The sequence below is a fragment of the Humulus lupulus genome, chromosome 2, assembly GCF_963169125.1.
Source record: "Humulus lupulus chromosome 2, drHumLupu1.1, whole genome shotgun sequence".
NCBI classification, from domain to species: Eukaryota; Viridiplantae; Streptophyta; class Magnoliopsida; order Rosales; family Cannabaceae; genus Humulus; species Humulus lupulus.
This window is the reverse complement of record NC_084794.1, coordinates 84170197-84189857: the sequence shown is the minus strand read 5'-3', so window position 1 is coordinate 84189857 and position 19661 is coordinate 84170197. Positions and strand designations below refer to the sequence as shown.

At 32.3% G+C, this 19661-nt stretch overlaps 1 long non-coding RNA gene across 1 annotated transcript; it reads left to right on the top strand.

Moving 5' to 3' along the window:
- Positions 1–2094: 2094 nt before the first annotated feature.
- On the top strand, positions 2095–2907 carry LOC133816152 (uncharacterized). The gene is made up of 3 exons (XR_009885038.1): positions 2095–2195; positions 2281–2331; positions 2820–2907. It is a non-coding gene; the product is annotated as an uncharacterized LOC133816152 (long non-coding RNA).
- Positions 2908–19661: the final 16754 nt, after the last annotated feature.

Genomic DNA, 19661 nt, shown 5'->3' with positions numbered 1-19661 from the left:
TACTCCCGGTGTAACATCCCAAATTTCCTAATGTGGCTTAGTGCCTGGATTGGGGGACTGGGAGGCAACACTACACCAAATACCCATTCCATAACACATGAATATAATACTAATAAAAAAGTATTATGCTAGAGTACTATATTGGGCCACTTTATGAAAAAAGGGCGGTAATAATTACACCATCCCGCCACTTATCATTTTTTTTTCATTTGTGAGACCTGAAAATTTGTGAGACCCGAGAGACCCAATTCCTTTCCTTCAATTCATTCAACATTTCTGAGACCCATTTCCTTTCCCCATTTCTTCGGCTTGGTACTACATCCGACCTCCTCACTCTCTCTCTCATCTTTCTCTATCTCTCTGTCAACATTCAATTTCCAGTCGTTGGGCTTCTCGAGAGAGAAAAAGAGAAAGAAAAGGGGAAAATCACTTTCGTTTCCTTTTTTTTTTATGGTTTTTCTTTTCTTTCATGATCCGGTTATGAATTTTCTCGTGATCCGAACAAGCGACAACAATGCTCTTGTTGCAAGCAGATTCTTGCGAAGGTTACTGTCTTTTCCTGTTTTCCTCAGTTGTAATTGAGTTAGGTTTTTGGTCTTTGAGTGATCGGTCCTTTGTTATTAGGATTTTGGTGCAATGCTGTTTTTGTAGTTGTTTAGTGTTTGATTTGCTAGAGATTGTAATACAATTTTCTTTTTATGGAATTTATACAGATTTTTTTTCCTACCAGAAGATATACTTTATTACTCATTTAGTTGCTAAATTGCAGTTATGTTATTGCTAAGATTTTTAGGAGAAATTTTGTTGTGCTTTTCTAGATATAGTTTGGCACGATGAAAAAATTAAGATCACACTGGAGTATTATGGTTCCGAGGCATAAAACAATTTTTTTTAAAAAAAAAAACCTAATTTGTAATCTTGAAAGTCAAATAAAGTTTGTAGAAGTAATCTAGAGGCTGTAGAATAACCTAACAATCTCTTTGTGTTTGGCAATTATCGCATTGATTTCGCATCTAAGATGATCAAACGAGGATAGGATTTAGGTTTGAGTCTAAACTCTTAATGGTAAATAAAAATGAATCTGGGTTCTATTTGACATAAGTATTAATATTATGAAGAAAATTCGTCAGTTCTGAAAGATTAAACTACTATATAGTACTAAGGGTGAAGGTTTAGAGATCTCTATGTGAAAGGTGTTTTTTTTTGGGATCAGTTACAAAATTTTCTTGTGAAATATGTCTTGTTTCTCCACTAAAATGATCTATGCTCCAGAACTAAAATATTGTTCACACTACGCATAAAGATGTGCATAAACAATATTTTATAAGTATTAAATATGCTCCCACTTTCTGAAAGCAATTGATTCATATTGTTTATACCAAGTTAACCTTAGTAAATGACTTCTACAAGGACTCTAAAATGTAGATGGCCTTGTTTCTGAAAATTTAGCACGATATTGTGGAATAGTTATAATGTCTCCCACATGTAGGCATTCATATTTCTGTTTGCACATATAGATTCATTTTCTTGTATAATAAAAAACCAATGACAAGTGCCATCCTTATTAACACACAATGCATATATAACTTTGAGGTAACATATGTTGTAAGTTGCATGTGATTTATTTTTCCCGGAACTAATTTATTTAACAATGTTCTACCTATCATTTAGTGTGTTTAACTTCATTTATATATTTTTTTCCAAAATAGCAATGAGGTGCGAACTTAAAGGGGCAATATATATATATATATATATATATTACTTCAATGATTTGGTCATTTTCTAGTTATTTCAATTTCTCCTATGCTTAATTTTGAGTCCTTGCAGTCAATGAAGACATGCTCATGTCTCTGGCTCACCAGAAGGACAAAGTTGGAAACTATAAGAAAGCATTAGAGCATAGTAATGCTATTTATGAAAGAAATCCTCGGCGCACAGATAATCTCCTTCTCTTGGGTGCAATCCATTATCAGGATCTCAATGAAACTTATTAGCATTCATGTATTTTCTCAATATATGTACGCTCTTCAGTGTTTCTGGCTTGTAAGTGAATTTACTTGCACTTGATTCTTAAATTTTATTTTATTATGTTTTAGCTACATGATTTTGATACGTGCATTGCAAAAAATGAAGAAGCTATTCAAATTGATCCTCGCTTTGCTGAGTGTTATGGAAATATGGCAAATGCTTGGAAGGTAATCTTTAGTATCTTTTATGGTTCCACTGTCAAGTATTTAGCCTGCAAGCATCTAATAGACAGTTATTATGTTTCTGCTGCAGGAGAAGGGCAACATTGATGTTGCAATCCGCTACTATTTAATTGCTATCGAGGTTTGTTACAATCATCAATCTAGTCCATAAGTGGGGTTTTTTTTGTGATGTGTTTGCAATATAGACTTTTTGAGTTCAAATTATATTTTATGTTTTTGTCTTACAGTTATTAGTTAACTCCTGATATATTCTTTCCACTGGTGGGGGTGTTTATGTTAATTAAAAGTGTTAATAATCAATTCTTTAGCTGACGTAAGTTGGTGCTTGCTTAAATTATTACTTTAGTGTTGATAAATTCCAGTGAAACTTAACCAACCTAGCTAGAGAAAACACTCCAACTAGGTTGTTTTGAAGTATTGGGTAGAGTCAATTTGATGGGAAGGTTTTGGTTGTTATATTAGCTAATATCACTCCTAGTACTAGGAATCTTACACCCAGTGGCGGAGCCAAATTTGTTTTTTCATGGGGGCATGATCATCAAGAGCAAAAATATATATTCTTTCTTTGAAGTCTTTTTTCCATATTATACTGATTGTTTTATTTTGTAGCTCCGACCAAATTTTGCTGATGCACGGTCAAATTTAGCAAGTTCATATATGCGTAAAGGGCAGTTTAACGAGGCAGCTCAATGTTGTCACCAGGCTCTTGCATTGAATCCACGTTTGGTAGAATTTCTTTCTGACTCTTGACACTTGGATATTCAATGATTTAACAAAATCTTTGAATAGAACATAACGTTTCTTCTTAATGTTACAGGTTGATGCACACAGTAATCTTGGGAATTTGATGAAAGCTCAAGGATTAGTTCAAGAGGTGAGGAATCTATGGTCTTTTTCTTTCTTCTTGATAGGTCTGATATTAGGTGTACATGGTTACAACTACAAGATGGCAAAAATTAGTATTACAAAGTGTTCTGATGCCAATAGATATAGATGATTCACAATATGTGTAGTTGGTTAAATTTATTGACTCACATAAGTTTGAAAAGGCTTTTAGTTGTGATTTTCTTTGTAGTTCTTGCATGTTGGCTTGTTCTCATGCTCATTATTATTCAATTTTGTATGGAACACCTTAAGATGCTTTCCTGAATGGATAAATTTATGATTTTTATGGATGAATAAAAAACTCAAACCACTGAGTTTACTTGAGACTAAAGAATGCTCCTCCTTCTTCCTAATAGATTCAAGATGGCTATGTATGTGTCAACTCAAATGCAGTCCACATTTGAGAACTAGAGGCTTTTGTTGGAGTCAGCCACTGAAATGACCATTGAGGATCTACTGGTACAACACTCATCACAACAAGAATAAGGGAACAATTGGAGAGATACAACTATGACAGAAATGGAGTCCAACTATTTTAATTAATTTCTCTAGCTACTGATTTCCCTCAAAATTTTGATATTGCCAATGCAGTGTTTACTGTTTACAGTAATTTCATTTCATTTTTAAAAAAAATATATTTTTTGAAATAAGTGGTTTTCTTATATGCAGAGGCCAACTTTCTGACTCGAGAAGCAAATGAATGGTACAAAGAACCTACTTCAGCAAGCGCTTGTAGCCCTTCAGACGATTTCTCTCATGATTTTGACGATTTCTCTGTGCGTCTCTCAAAATCTCATCTATGGTTTTTAGTTTTCAGTTTCATATTAATATATATTTGTTGAAATATATATGTTTATTGTTTGTACTATATTTATTTATATATAAATATATATTATACTGTTGTTGGAAAGGAAGGGAAGATGGGGGATTTTTATGATTTTCCCTCTTAAATGTATTAAATTTAGGTATATGCTATTCACAACTTGAATATTACTTTAAATTAACGTTGTGGCTTATGCATGCATGATGAATAATTAGAATAGGTCTTATCCCCTTATTCTTGTGTGCAGGGTATTGACTCAAAGCATCAGACTTCTTTCTTATACATTCTTGAGAAAAGCAAACTATGACAGAATAGTTGTACCCATTGTAGGTATGCTTTTTTTTTTGCCAAATTTAGTATTTAGTAGTCCTTTTGATTTTATGGATTCTTGTTCATCTAATGCCTGCTCTGCTACTTGCTATTTTCTAGCTTGCTTATATTAGCTTTAATCTTATGATAGTTTGATGACATTGGGTCTCAAGGCATAAAAGTTATTGTCTATAACTTATGGGCTAATGACGACGAGATTGTGGAGTTAGACTTCAATACAGATCCTAAGGTAAATTGTTCTGTCTTTCTTTTTAGTTTCAAAATGTGTCGTCATTATATGTTTAATTTTGGTTGTCTTTTATGTATTGATTGTTGCAGGGTATTATTATTAGTGGGGATACTAGAAAAATTCAAACAATCCCTGCTTGGAAGTCAGTAAATGAACAACACATTGGAAACCGGTACCATTATTCTCTCCGCGTAAGTCTATAAATTAAGGAGATGAAAAAATCCCTCAACTTTATTGATGAATAATTTCTCTTTAAATAAATTTACTATGTGATTAACAAATTTCATAAAAATAGGATCAGAATAACAAACAGATTAATACAAATAAAACACCTATCTAATTAAATTTGAATTTGAATTTTATCAACACTCACCCTCAGGTTTGGCTATAGATGCCGATAAGACAAGCTTGCCTACAAGAAATTGGAAGGTTGGTTCAGCTAGATCTTTGGGAGTAGATTAATTAAAAATACCCTTTTTACTCGGAGATTACATTCTCAAAAGGTATCTTAGTGCTCCAAGAGAAATTTTTGAAATAGAATATTGGATACAAGATTTAATTCCCTTTCTAATTGCTATTGGCTTATCTAAATCATGGATAAGATTAGATTGGTGAATGAGATTTTACCATTGGTTCATCTTCTTGACTTTGAATAGGATTCATAATGTACTTATCAATGTTTAAAATACCGCTTTTATGCCTCAAGGTGCATTGAGGCATAAGCCTCAAATATTTAATTAAAAAATATGTTTAGAACACCTAAAGATATTAAGTAAGATGAATGTGTCTTATAAAACTCGAACATATAATAAGAAATGTCATTAAACTCAAACAGACCATAAAATGTATCATTAAACTCAAACATAAATATCTCATAAATTATCTAAATTTGTAAAATTCAAACATAAAATATCTCATAAATGATCTAAATTTGTAAAATAAAGTTAACTTTTGTTTCTAGTACTAGAATCCTAGATTCTACTATCCTAGAACAAACTTTTGATCTGTTTTTTTGGGCCTATTTAGATCAGCTGTGTTTAAATTTGATTTTGGGTATTTTTGGGCATAAAAAAGCCCATTACGAAAATACAACTCTAAGGCTTACACCTCTCTCAATTTCTGTCTCAGCCGCCCCAACTCAGCGCCTCACTACAGTGAGGTGTATGCCTCACCTTTGCTAAGCAAGGTGCACGCCTTGGTGCATTTTTTTTCCGCCTTAAACTGAGGCGCGCCTCAAAACCACATTTTTAAACATTGGTACTTGTTTGCTTGAGAACTTTTTCTTTTAAAGCAGACTGGGTACTCTTGTTGTCTAGGCACATGCATAGGTGGTGGTGTTGATTCTCCCTTGGGAGAAACATGATTAAAATATCAAATGCAATGAACAGATAAATACAAATAAAACAAATCTTATCAAATTAAATTTGAATTTCGTCCACAAAGGCCTGTGGTTGAAAAACTTTTGAGTGAATAAGTTATCAGAAATCAAAATTTTTACTACAGTATTCTTGTTCCTTCAGGTTTACTTGTCCATCTTGTATATGCGAATACCAGCAAGTTTCAGAATAATACTTAGGGGGGAAGTTGTGGAACATCACAATATCGCTAATGATCTCAAATTTCCACAATTTATTGCCTAGTACTTCACTTTTAGACATGGGCTACAGCTTTTAGCACTGTTAACTGATCTTTATGATGTTATTCATGCTAAGACCTTGATGTATTTCATTTAGAGCACTGAAAACTAACATATGTGTTTAAAACATCATATTATGTAGGGTCATGAACTTGTGTGTCTGTATGTGTTATCACATTCATTAGTACCTCCCTATTGAGAATCCAACATGTGGATGATGCATAGATACATTGTTATTACTAATTTAAACTCGATTCACTAAATTCTTTTAGATAAATGTTTATTACGAAGTGGAGTTTATACGCATAGTATGCTGCTGCTATTCTCAGAATCTTGTGATTATTTTTAGGTGCAAATTCTTTAAATATTTGAATAGGGCCAATAATTTGAAATTTTTTTTTTGCTTATTCTCTTAACCAAATTTTAGCTTACAACTTGCCATGGCTTCTTTCTCTTTTGCTTATACCCACTATTGCTACCATATTTATAGATACATTTGTTCTAGACATGATAAGATTTTCATCTTGTCTTTTTATGGTCCAAGAATATACAAGCACCTTCGTTTTACAAAGATGCCTCACAAATTCTAATCTTCTTGTCTTCAAACTTTTATTCTAGCTCACAGTTTCAGCTAATTTTGTGAAATATGAAATTATCTAGATCAAGCCCTTTTTTCAATTATGGTGTGAAATCAATGTTAGGAATTTTTTAATAGCTAATGTGCTTGTTTTAACCCATATGCTTATTTTCCTCGTTGTGTCAGAAGACACAACGAGGAAAATAAGAGGAAACAGAAACACAGAAAAATAGCAAAAAGTATAAGTGATCTCTAAATTAGAGGAGTAACCTCATCAAATTTTGGTACATTACTCGAATCTCATCCCCAATTAAATTGTTATTATTTTCTTGCTTTCATTTCTTTCCCCATACCCCTAATGGAAAAGAGTTATCTAACTTTCTATCACTACTGGGTAAAAAAAAGTTGGATGGGTAACTGATGATTAAAGACATGCCATAATCTCCTGAATGTGTCTTTCTTTCAAGAGCATTGTCTTCTGAACTTTAATGTGCCTCTATATCAATTATAACTACATTGTATATGTATGGAAATGAATTTATTTGTTTTTCTATTTCTCTCTCTGTTTCCATTTTAATTTACTTTCTATTTTTCTGTATGCCTTAAGGATATTCTTTCTATTCCTTCTTCTCTTTGTATGTATTTGTATCTTAATAGGAATGAATTTTTGCTAAACCATATATCGATGCTTGCCTAAATAACTGCCCACTTCTCTTTATTAGCTACGCATTTACTATTGTGAATTGCTAACACCACGAATCGAAAGGGAAATAGGGGAGGACTGGTCAATCATTGCTCACGTCCCCAACATATCATTTAAGGATTATACAAGGATTATCTATTTCCTTGTATTATTCACTCCAACTGGTACTATCCTTTCCTCTCCCATATTTATATATAGGCTAAACTCATATATATATATATATATATAGAGAGAGAGAGAGAGAAAGAGAATGAATGTAGGACAAATTTATCTGTTTGATTGGATGTCCTGTATTTTTCATTATGTATAGTTGGAGTGGAGTGCAAAGACTGTAGATTAAGATCTGAAAACAATAATATTCCTTGGATTTGGAACAAGTGTAAGTAGAGCTGTACACTACAGGTCTACAGCCACAGGGTCATCAAAGCTCATCATGGCATGGTGTTTATTGTAATCATCTTGAAAATTATATTGGCAGCTAGCTTATTAAGTTTTTGTTCATTTATTTCCATTTCATAAGATTTCATGCATACATATATATAAGTTCTATTTTTGCGTATTGGATAGTCCATAATTTTTTCTATAACTTACTTTGTTTTTGGGTTTGTTTCATTCGTTTACCTTGAAACTCTTTGATTAATTTACTGAAAGAAACATTTTTGGGTGATATTTCTACTAAAAACCATAAGAATGGCCACTCGTGGTGTAAACATAATTGAACTATCCTTGAAGTAACTATAAGTATGCATGATTTAGAAATAGTTTTAAACATGTTTTTGTGTCCGTATTTTGAGATTTCCTTGTCATTTGGTGCATTTTGACAGTTTTTTATTTTTTTCTTTAACATCTTTGGTGCATTTTGCTACTGGTTCAATGGCATAGAATATGTATTTTGTTATTGGCTTTGGTGTATTTTGCTACTGGTTCATTTGGGACATGTTACTTTCTGATTCTTTTGAGATATGCATGTAAAAGCCTCAACTTATCTGTTTGCATACATTTGTTGAAAACATCAGGTTTTGGCCTTCGGGTACTGTGTGACTTCAGGCCATCAACTACAGAGGTTAACATAATAATAAAGCTTTTCATTGTGTTGCTTCTCTCGATAGTGGAGTTTTGTTGTCTCAATTCACGTTTTGGTGGCATGATAGACATGGAATCTGTCGAGGACGTGGCTAATATTTCTAATGTGTCTGGGATTACTACCCATTCTTTGAAACTGTATAGTCATTGCTGACCAGTGGACCCTCTCCCTGCAACTGTACAGTCATTGTAACTGTTGTTTTTTAATTTGGCAAATACTAGGAGCTTAGGCATATATGCACTGTCACGGGAGAATATTTTGTGCTGAAAGTAGTAACTTTTCAATATGTTGAATATTTAAGACTACTTGAATACTTAAAGAATATTTTGTTGTTGATGACAGTGTTGAATATTTTAAACTAATTTGTGGATTGTTAATACAATGTTGAATGTTTTTACTTTTTGTTATTTGAAAATCAAGTTCATTTGATGATGCTAGTATACATTAGAAAGCTAATTTTAATTATAAAAAAAAAATTAAAATATAATAGAATAAATTAGTGTTATATAAATGAATATATAATGAGAATTTAAACTTATCTAAATATTAAAATAATACGAAAATTGTGTTATAGTATCTATTACAATAACACTTTTTATGTAAAGAATTTTGTTATGCAAACTTCATTATATAACACAAATAATGTGTTATACTAAAGTGTAGTATAACACAAATTTATAAGTATTGAAATGTGTTATATAATCGACTATAAATAATATAATTAAACACTTATCTATTTATTAAAATAACACAGAAAGTGTGTTATCGTTGACAGTATAATAACACATCTGTATAACAATGATAAAGTGTTATGTAAAGTACCCTGACCTACGATAACATAGTCGGTCTTAACACATCAAAAATTGTTATGGTATGTTTTGATAACACATTTTTGGTGTTATTAAAAGCATTTTTTTCTTGTAGTGCAATAATTGAGTTATTATGTGAATTATATTATAATATAATTATGTTTGCATGTTAGAGATATTAAATATGTGTATGTGGGCCCGTTTCTTATAAGAAGGGTATTTTAGTAATTTGACCCGTTCGGGGAAAAATGCAAATGTGTGTTTGTGTGATTGAGACCACATTATTATGTGGATATATTTGGGTTACTCGACGAGAGGCGATTCTGATGAGCAAGTAAGCGAAAAAGTCACAACGGGGTTTTAATACCCGGCTCGGGGTAAGCTTAGGGGTATTTTATTGATTTCGTACATTACCCGAAATTAGTGGGTAATTGGAAAATTTATTGGTAACCGTGTGAGAAAATTGGAAGTAGCGGGAATTATAGGATGCAAATTGTGGATAGCGGGATTTAAGGAAAAGGACAAAATTGCCCTTGTGAACATTTGAGGTATAAGCTAAGGGCAAGGGGAAAAATGGTCATTTTCTCTTTAAGTGTAAGGTAAGATAAGCTGGAAATGTTTGAGAAGGCTAAGGAATTAAAGGAAAACAGCAGCATCATTCTCTTTCTCTCTCTCACATTCTCTTTATGCTCCATGGATGCTTGAGTTGTTTTTTGGGAAATTGAAGGGTAAAGCTTGGGAAATCAAGGTGTTAGGCTTGGGGGAAACAGAGGCTTAGCTCAAGTGATTCATCTCAGCCGAGGTAAGATTTTGGACTGAAAGTTATTAAGTTAGTTCAGCTGGTTTATTTAGAACTATGGTGTTTATGCATGCTTGAAAGATGGTTGGTTGGGTTTGGGGATTTTGATGAGTTGTACCGTGATAATTAGTTGGGTTTGATTGGTGAGAGTGAGTATATAGCTTGTGGGAATTAAATTGGAGGAGTGGGATGAAATTGGATGATTTTTGGTTGGGTTCGGTTGAAGAAAAACCCAGAAATTTCTGGGTTAGTGGGGCTGGGCCGCAGCTGTTTTATGGTGAGCCGCAGCCTGCGAAGGGAATTGTGAGCCAGCAGGGCTCAGTGGCAGGGGTAGGCCGCGACGCCTCAGGGGCGCGCCGCGGTGCGCGTTGGTTTTTAGGGAGGCCGAGCCTCTGGAATTGGAGGCGGGCCGCGGCTCGGGTGTGAGGGGTCGCGACCCTTAAGAGGAAAATTGGCTTAGATGGGATTTGCAGATTGGGAACTTAACCATTTGGACTCGGGATCAATTCTACTTCCTTGTTAAGTGGAATTCGATGTCCCGGAGGCTGAGATTTGGTCTGGAAGCTTTTATTTATCTGTTGTTGATGGAACTTCCTTATTACGGTTGTGACTAGGTTTACGCTAAGGGCTCAAATCGGGGATCGTACTCAAAGGGTCGTCGTTAGTAACTCGCATTCAGACCGAAGGTAAGAAAACTGCACTTGTTATGTGAATGCATGATTAGAGCTTAGTCAAGGTGATGAATGTGGAGATGAATAAAGCTTTGACTTTGTTGATGGACATGATTATAATTGTTTTTGCGAATATCTGATTAGGTAACTTGTAATGTGCATAATTATGATTATGCTTATGACTGTTGTGTGAATGTATTATAATGCATTGTGATTGGTGATAGTTATGCCATATGAAACATGTGAATGTCTGTTATGACTGTGAAGCTTGGTTTATAAACTAGAGGGTTATTAGGGTGTTAAGTGGGAATCAACTTAATAGTTGAGAATATATTGGACTCGGGGAGACTCGCCTCATAAGTTGAGAGTCCCAAGGATTCAACTTATAAGTTGGAGGCACGTGGTGGCTTGACTTATAAGTCAAGGGCTTAAAGAACTTAATTTATAAGCTAAGATTTGCACAATGCACGTGGAGTGCAGGCCACCATGGCTGGGCCACCCTGGGAGTGCGACATGCACTTGACTGGCTCGGATGCCAACAACTTGAAAGAAAGTGCAACATGCACTTGTGTGACTCTATGGTCTCCATTTTGGTTTAATGAATGCATCCGTTTTAGTTATTACTGTTTGATAATCGTTTTATTCTGTAAGCTGTTGAATATGTTTTCTTGCTGAGTCTTTTGGCTCACAGGTGCTTTGTGGTGCATGTAAAGGTAAAGAGAAGCTCATCCAACCATGAGTCGGAGGGCATTAGCAGTGGTATGTACATATGCAGTCTGCTCGACCACCATGGCCGAGATGCTCAGGGGAACTAGGGTCAACCCAGCTTTTGCCGCCTAGATCGGCTTATTGTGTAACCTGAGTATTGTAATTGACTTTTAAACTGATGTTTTTGGGATCCCATGTAAAAAAACATGTTTTTTTTTAACCTAATGGAAATGTTTATGAGTTGACCAAAAGTTTTAATACCTAAACCTTTAGTGGCTTAATCACATGTTTAGTCCAAATGACTTGTTTAACAAGTCCAGCACTGGTTTTAAACACACTTGGTAATGGTCCCTAATTAGTAGGGCATTACACCCAGGACCGCGTCCTGGGATATTTCCCGGGATGCAATGAAGAGGTCATGGCTCCCAAGTCTGAGATTATACCGGGACGACTGTAGATGAACCCGGGTCCTAGTAAACGAACCAGGACCCTGGTACATGAACAGGGATGTTGGTAAACGGACCTGAACCCGGTGGCCAGGTTGGGTGTGATAAAGTATCCCTGATATAGACCTCACCCCAAGAAGTGTGGAGCTATGTCCCCATAGTTAACCTGCAAAAGAGGTTACAACGGGAATGTACGCCGTCGGTTCAGAACTGTACGACCACTACTCTGACAGATTCTGTCCCCCGAATCTCCCTCGAAGCCCACGACACCCAGATTGACGCAGCATTCTGTCGTGAGCCTTTTAGTATGGTTATGTTTGGGTAGGCCCAATGGGCCTTAGGCAATGTACTTTTTACATTTCAATCCTTCGTATTACGCCTTCATCAAGAGAAAATAATATTTACACCCTTATTGGGCCCGGATTAATCCGGCCCAAACCCAATGCACTCACTTGCCTATAAATATGAAAGTGGTGCATTGGAGAAAAGGATCGAATTCTCTTCGAAGAGGCATACACTCTGCTCAAATTCAGAGAGTTCATTACTTAAGCTCTTAAAAGCTATAATAAATCGACTCGTGGACTAAGGCTTTTTAACGCCCCAACCACGTAAAACTCCTTGTGCGATAATCTTTATTTATTACTGTCTAAGCTCTTTTATCTTTGATAATTCTAGTTTCCGAAAAACTCGGTAAATAGATTCATTTATTACTATAATTATTAAAAAATTAGTTATTTCTAAATAATTTATTTAAATATAAATAAAAATATTTTTATTTTAAATTTGAAATATCAAAACAATAAAAAGATAAATACAGATGGAAAATTTTGAAATAAATGTCAATTATATATGATTATTTATTATTATATCTATTATAAAATTAGTTATTTATAAATAAATTGAGATATTTTAAATTTTGAATTTGAAATATGAAACAATAAAAAATTACCATGAATTGGAAAATCTTCAAGATAAATGTGAATTTATATATGGTTGATTTATTACAATAATTATTAGAAAATTGGTTATAATAAATATTAAAAAAAAACAATTACGGAGGAGGCATTGCCGTTATTGATGATTTTAGATATTTTGTTTTATAATTATTTAATAATCATAAATTAAATAAAATAGAATAAAAATGTAGAAAAATTAGAAATAGATTAGAGATTTTGACTTGAATTCTCCTTTTATTTTAAAAAAAAAACATGTGACATTTTTCAATTTGGACATTGTCATTTAAAATATATCTAACAACGAACTTTATAGGTATTTTTTATGTTCTTGTCAAATATAATTGCTTCAATTGACTTATCACATTATTGTCAAGGCAATGACAGTATCTGAGATTTTGATTTGTTGATTATTTGAGTTTAGGAACAAATGAAATTTGAGTAGCTTAATTCCATAAAACCAAGTTTTAAGGGTTTTTTTGCTTCATATTATTAAGTTCCTTTATGCATAGAGACTGTTTACTTCATTTAGATTTGATGAATTGATTTCTGGACATGATTATTGTTTACTTTGTATGGTAACTTCCTAAATGTGTGAATAAGTTTTACAATACATATTCATACTTTTTAGTTTTAGAAGTTGGCAGGTGTGGTAAGTTATTATATACTATTGCTACTAAAAGATATTACAATACATATACATGTATTAAATTTTCTACGTAGCAGCATATTTAGTGGGATGATAAATTTAGATTTTTTCCATTCTATTTACTCGGATCTTTTCCGAAAAAAGGGAAGGATTATTTAGATGGGTTTATACCTTTTTAGACCCTGTGTTTTGTCTTATTACCTGTTTGGACCCTGTGTTTTGATAAATTATTTTTTGGACCCTATATTTTGTAAAATGGTTAAAATAGAGCCCTAAACCCGATTTTGGTTAATGTTTTCTCAACTAAAATCACAAATAATTTACCAAACTAACAATCCAGAACAAAAATAAAATCGTTCTGCTTAAAAACTGTGTTGTTATATTCAATTTTTTCTTCATCAAAATTGAGTTTATGGTTCTATTTTAACCATTTTACAAAACATAGGGTCCAAAAAGTAATTTGTCAAAACACAGGGTCCAAAAATGTATAAACCCTATTTAGATAGATTATAGGCTTTCTATCATAATTATAAGATTCAATTCAAAGTGTACCAAAACTTCACATATTATAATAATAATAATAATATATTTAATAATATCCATCAAGAATAATATTTAGTTAATTACAAAAATAATTATTTAAATTTATATTCTCATACAAAAAGATATTTTTTTATAAAATATCTTTAATTTTAAAAAAAGTCTACAAAAATAGACATTGACATATTATTATAAATAAAAAATTAATATCTTATTTAAATTTAAAATAATAATAGTAAATTAATTAACCACAAATAATGAGACAAAAAATAAGATGGTTATATTAATTTTATTATTTTTTTTTTATATTTTTGATTCATTTTAAATAATAATAGTAATAAAATAAAATATAAATATATTAGAACGCGCAATAGTCTACATCATTGGAGATGGTGGAAAATCTTTCAATTAATGATGCTACAAAATCTATTTGAAGATTTATCGATTAACTTATACTTACTAATTTGTTAAAACTTTGTTGTCTCTTTTTTTCCAGTAGGCCACCTCCAACAATCTCAATATCACCCACACAACATAAACATCTGATAACAACTAAAATATGATAGAAAAATAAGATAAAGATGTTAGAATATCAAGATCAATAATTTAAAATATAAACATTACAGATTAACAAACATTAATAATTGAATAAATACCAAAACTTTAAAGATTAACAAATATTAACAAATATTAACAATTGAATAAATACCCGAGAGGATTGTGTTATCATTAACATGTAAATCAATCAAATTTGCAGATATGAAATGTAATTCATTGAAAATTGAAATTGAAAGAATTTAGATAGAAGAAGAGAAAAAAAAATTAGCGTAGATGAAAATATGAGATTGACAGAGAATATTTAGAATATATATAGATTCACAAAGAGATATTTATCTATATTTAAATAATAATATCTTATAAATATCTCATTTAAATTTAAAAAATTATATTTATCTATAGAATGATTGAATAAAAATATTATATTAAATGAGAAAATAGATAATAGAGTGGTTTGAAGAGTTTTTAAAGTACCACATCATCTCCTTGGTGCTATCCTTTTTATATATATATATACATAATCTAACCACCTTTTTAATATTATATATCTTCTATATAAAAAGTGAGTAGATAACGGAAATTATTGGTTTTAACGGTTTTTATTTTTTTCCGTTAACTTTAACGGAATATTCTTATATTTAACATAATATGCTTATATTTAACGGTAACATGACTTAAACTTAGATAAGATTAAACAAATAAATAATTAAAAAATTAAAATAAGATATTTTGCAATAATAATTATTTAAAAATAATAAAACCATACGTTTTATAATTTAAATAAAATTTAATTAAACTTAAACTTCACGTATTAGAATAATATCATATTAAACATATAATATAATATACTATCAACTAGCAACAAGCTTAAATTTAAAATCCACTTATAATATTAATATTATATTAAACATATAATAGATAACTCTTGTTGTCACTGCCAAATTAAAAAAATAGAACAAATATAAACTTAAACAAAAATTAATTAATTAATTAAAATAAGATATTTTAAAGATATTTTATGATAATTTAAATAATTAATTTATTTAAAAATAATAAAAGCATACATATCATTTTTTATCTTATAAATTTGTATGATAGTTTGTTTTTTAACAAGTGATTGGAGCTCTTTTTCTTCATCAAATTCACCAAAAGACATTGCAAAATATTTTAGAAACTAAAAATAGTTCATGCATATATACTACTGTCTACACTATGACTTTTTCTATTATTAATTTATTTTTAAATATTATTGTATTTTATATATATATCATGTCGCCATGTAAATATATATATCTATGTCAACATTATATTTCGATGTCATATATGTAGAGATTATTGATATAAATATATATATATACTATAGAATTATAATTCATTCTATTATATATATAAATATATTTAAAAAAAACAAGTGAACCAATTTTTATTAAAATTATAGACTATGTTTACAACTTTAAAACTAAGCAAACGTGCATTGCACGTTGCTTCTACATAGTATTAGCAAATATGTCATTTAACAAATTACTATTTTATTTTAAATATTTTAATATTATGGTATATGTATATTATTCTAAACATATAGACTAGTTGGAAAATAATATACCAACAACTCATAAAAAACTTAAAAAAATCAATATAACTTTAAAATAAAAATTAATTAAACAAAATTAATATACATATTGTTTCCCAAAATATTTGCATGATGACGTGGCATGTTTAAGAGGCACATGAGCGACACGTGGTTATTATTAATAAAAGTCTGCTCGACCGATGACCAGAGTGTAAAGAGGAAATTAAAGTTGCTCGATAGGTGCAAGGAATGCTGAGAAGCATGAAAAGAATAGGTGCAGAGGCATACGACCAGAGCTACTCGTGGAACCGAGACAAATGCTCAGAAACTGTTATAAGTTAGATATTTTTGAGATATTTAACTATTTTAAATGTAAATATCATTATTTATGTTATTATTTTGTTATGCTTGTAACGTAAGTTAAAGACGGCCCATAGGCCCATATGTACAACCATGAGCCTATAAATAGGACTCATAGGATTCAATTGTGTCACACGCAATATTTTGTATTCAGAGAGAAATAGTGCTTTTATACGCAATATTTGTATCTAGCTTTAAGACTTATGAAACTTAGTGCACCCTTGTTCGCTGATCGCAAGTTTTGGGGTTTTACATCAATAAAAATACTAAGTGGACGTAGCTTATTACCAATATCTAGGGTTGAACCACTATAAAATCCTTACTCCGTTTACATTCTTGCATTCAGTTCTATAATTCTTATCATTTTTCATGACTCAGTGTTGTTGACTAAATCGAGGGTCAACATTTTGGTGCTTTCATTGAGAGTTGAACTCAAGAATTCCAAGAAAACAATGGCTAAGAACTCTAGGAGAGCAGGTCAAGCTGGACAAACATCGGAAAATGTGCCAAACCCACCTCCTCCACCAGGTTTAGAAGAGGATGAGCCACAGGTGGAATTGGAAGAGGAGGAGATGGACGCTAGAACCTTGCTAATGACTCTGGGAGTGTTGCAAGACGAGTTAGCTAACCTAAAAGCTAACCAAGAGAATGTGCTTGAAACAATGGTGATGCAACATATAGAGTTTGATTGATAGCGTCAAGAATTGAATGAAAGACAAGCGAACATAGATCGTCGACAAAGAGACGCGACAACGGCTTTAGAGGAAGCTATTCAATTGGCTCGATAATAGGCACCTGCTCCACCTAAAACAACCTCTCAGCCATCGATTCCTCATCCTCCTCAAAATTCTCAATCAGAGCATCACCAATGTTCTCCAAATCCACAAGACCCTAGGAGTCCACAATGACCGGAACAACATCCAGCTGCTTAGCATGAAAGGTAGCCCCATAATCCTGCTAGAAATAGCGAGAAGCGTCAACCATCTCACGATGGTCATGAACATACGCAGCAGCATAGAGAGAATAGAGACGAGCAACGTCCCAGAAATCCTAGATGTCAAGCAACAAACGAATGAAACCTTCCTGGCAGGGGACAACATGCCTAAGGAAGCAGAAGGCAAATAGATTTAGGCTCTGCAGTTCGGGATCCCCCACGAGAGAGCAATGTCTAGGGACCCAATGACCAGCGCTGGCTTCCTCCTGTTTACCAAGACGTACTAGGGAGAAGATGTTGGGAATAGTTCCCTTAAAGCAATTGTAGTTGACAAATGTTTTAAATGAAATAAATAATTGAATTGAATTATTATATATATAGACTATGTCCGATATTATATCGATAATATTAAGTAAATATCAGAAAATTCAAAAATTTATCTATGTGGTATTAATTTCTTATTAGTATGAGAGGATCAAGATTAAGATAATAAACTTAAAACAATTCGCAGTAAAATAAAGTTATGGAATCTTTAGATTAATTACTGCTAGTACGGTTCGCTAGTATTATGAATATAAGTGACCTAGATCCGGGTCACTAGTGCAGTAGGACACTTTAGTGAATGTGCTTTATATATAGTAATATATAGAACTGGACCAGATGTGATTTGTTAATACTTGTTTAAACACAGTTTTGTAGTATTAATCAAACACATCAAATGATGATCTTAATCCCGAGGTTGCTATGAACTCCTATATATGTCATATGATTATTTGATTCATGCGTTAAGGTTTGTCAGAACGATCAGGCTAAGAACAATTGTTTTAGGGACTCAATGATATATATGGCTGGGGACATAGTTTAACAGATATGGAATCTATACCTTCTTATAAATTCAATAATGGTTCCCTATTGGGTTGACTTTTGGAATTGAAAAGGTTATGAGCGCTCACGTCGCAAACTTGTTGTGACACAACCTTCACTAGTAAAGTCAATGGTACTCTAGGAACAAGATATTGCTAAAAGGGTAAAACGGTAATTTTATTCCCCTTTAATTATGAACTATTAAGAGAGGATTAACGTTGTATATAATGATTACATCAATGGACATTTTATTCTTTAATAAAATACTCAGTAAATATATGTCTATAATTATCAAGAGTTCAATATCATATTTATAGTGAAGTAATCATGAGATTAATAAATATGATTATTTAATCAAAGAGCTTTGATTAATAATCTACTATTTATTTGAGCTTGATATTATAGGTCCATAGGTCCCTAGGGTGGCTCTCTCAACACCATATCAAGGTAAGAGTTGATACAAGGGTAAAATTATAATTTGGGAATTTGAGAAGAATTTTATTCTTCAGGTTGTTACACCCAGATTTCGAGTATGAGAAGTTATGATGCCGAAATCTAGGCTCGTGAGGTGTAAGCTCGAAATAGACGCGATCGTCGTGTGTCAAACCAATTCTCTATAAATAGCGACCTCGAAGGTTCAGGGATGTGTAGCCTCGAAAGTGCTCTGAGCTCACAAATAGCATGGTGTGACACTTGTATATATCCTTGAACCATCTCTTGCCTTCCAGACTGGTTCAAGCTTGGAATGTGTGAGTTCGAATGTGGCAACATCGTCAATGTCTATTTGTTCCGAGCATAGGCAAAGTGAGGCGACGAGCTCGTGATCGACTGATAGTCTCAGTGAGTCCTAGTCTCGGAGATTTGACGAGTCTAGTATCTTAGTTAATCAGTTATATGTGAATATATTTATTGTCGTACAATCCTAATGTTTAAGGGATATTATTTAATCTGTTATCCGATCCCACATTTTATGGGACGTTTCTGTGCATGTAGGAAATAATGCATTAAATAGCATTATATTAATTGATTCACAGAATATCTTCCCGAGATATGTGGGAATAAATTCTGCAACCTTCTCTATAAATAGAGAAGGAAGCTCCATTTGTATGGACCGATTTCTGATTTCTGGAGAGAAAACTCTGGGCAACTATTCTCTGAAAAGTTTCAAGAAAACTCCCAAGTTCTAATAACATAGACTCATGGACTAGGCAGATTTAACTGCTGAACCATGTAAGAAATCTCTTGTGTTCATCTTTGTTCATTTTCTCTGATATTTTCTTGTTTAATTGCTCTCCTATTTAAGTTGACAAAAAACGGCGTCAA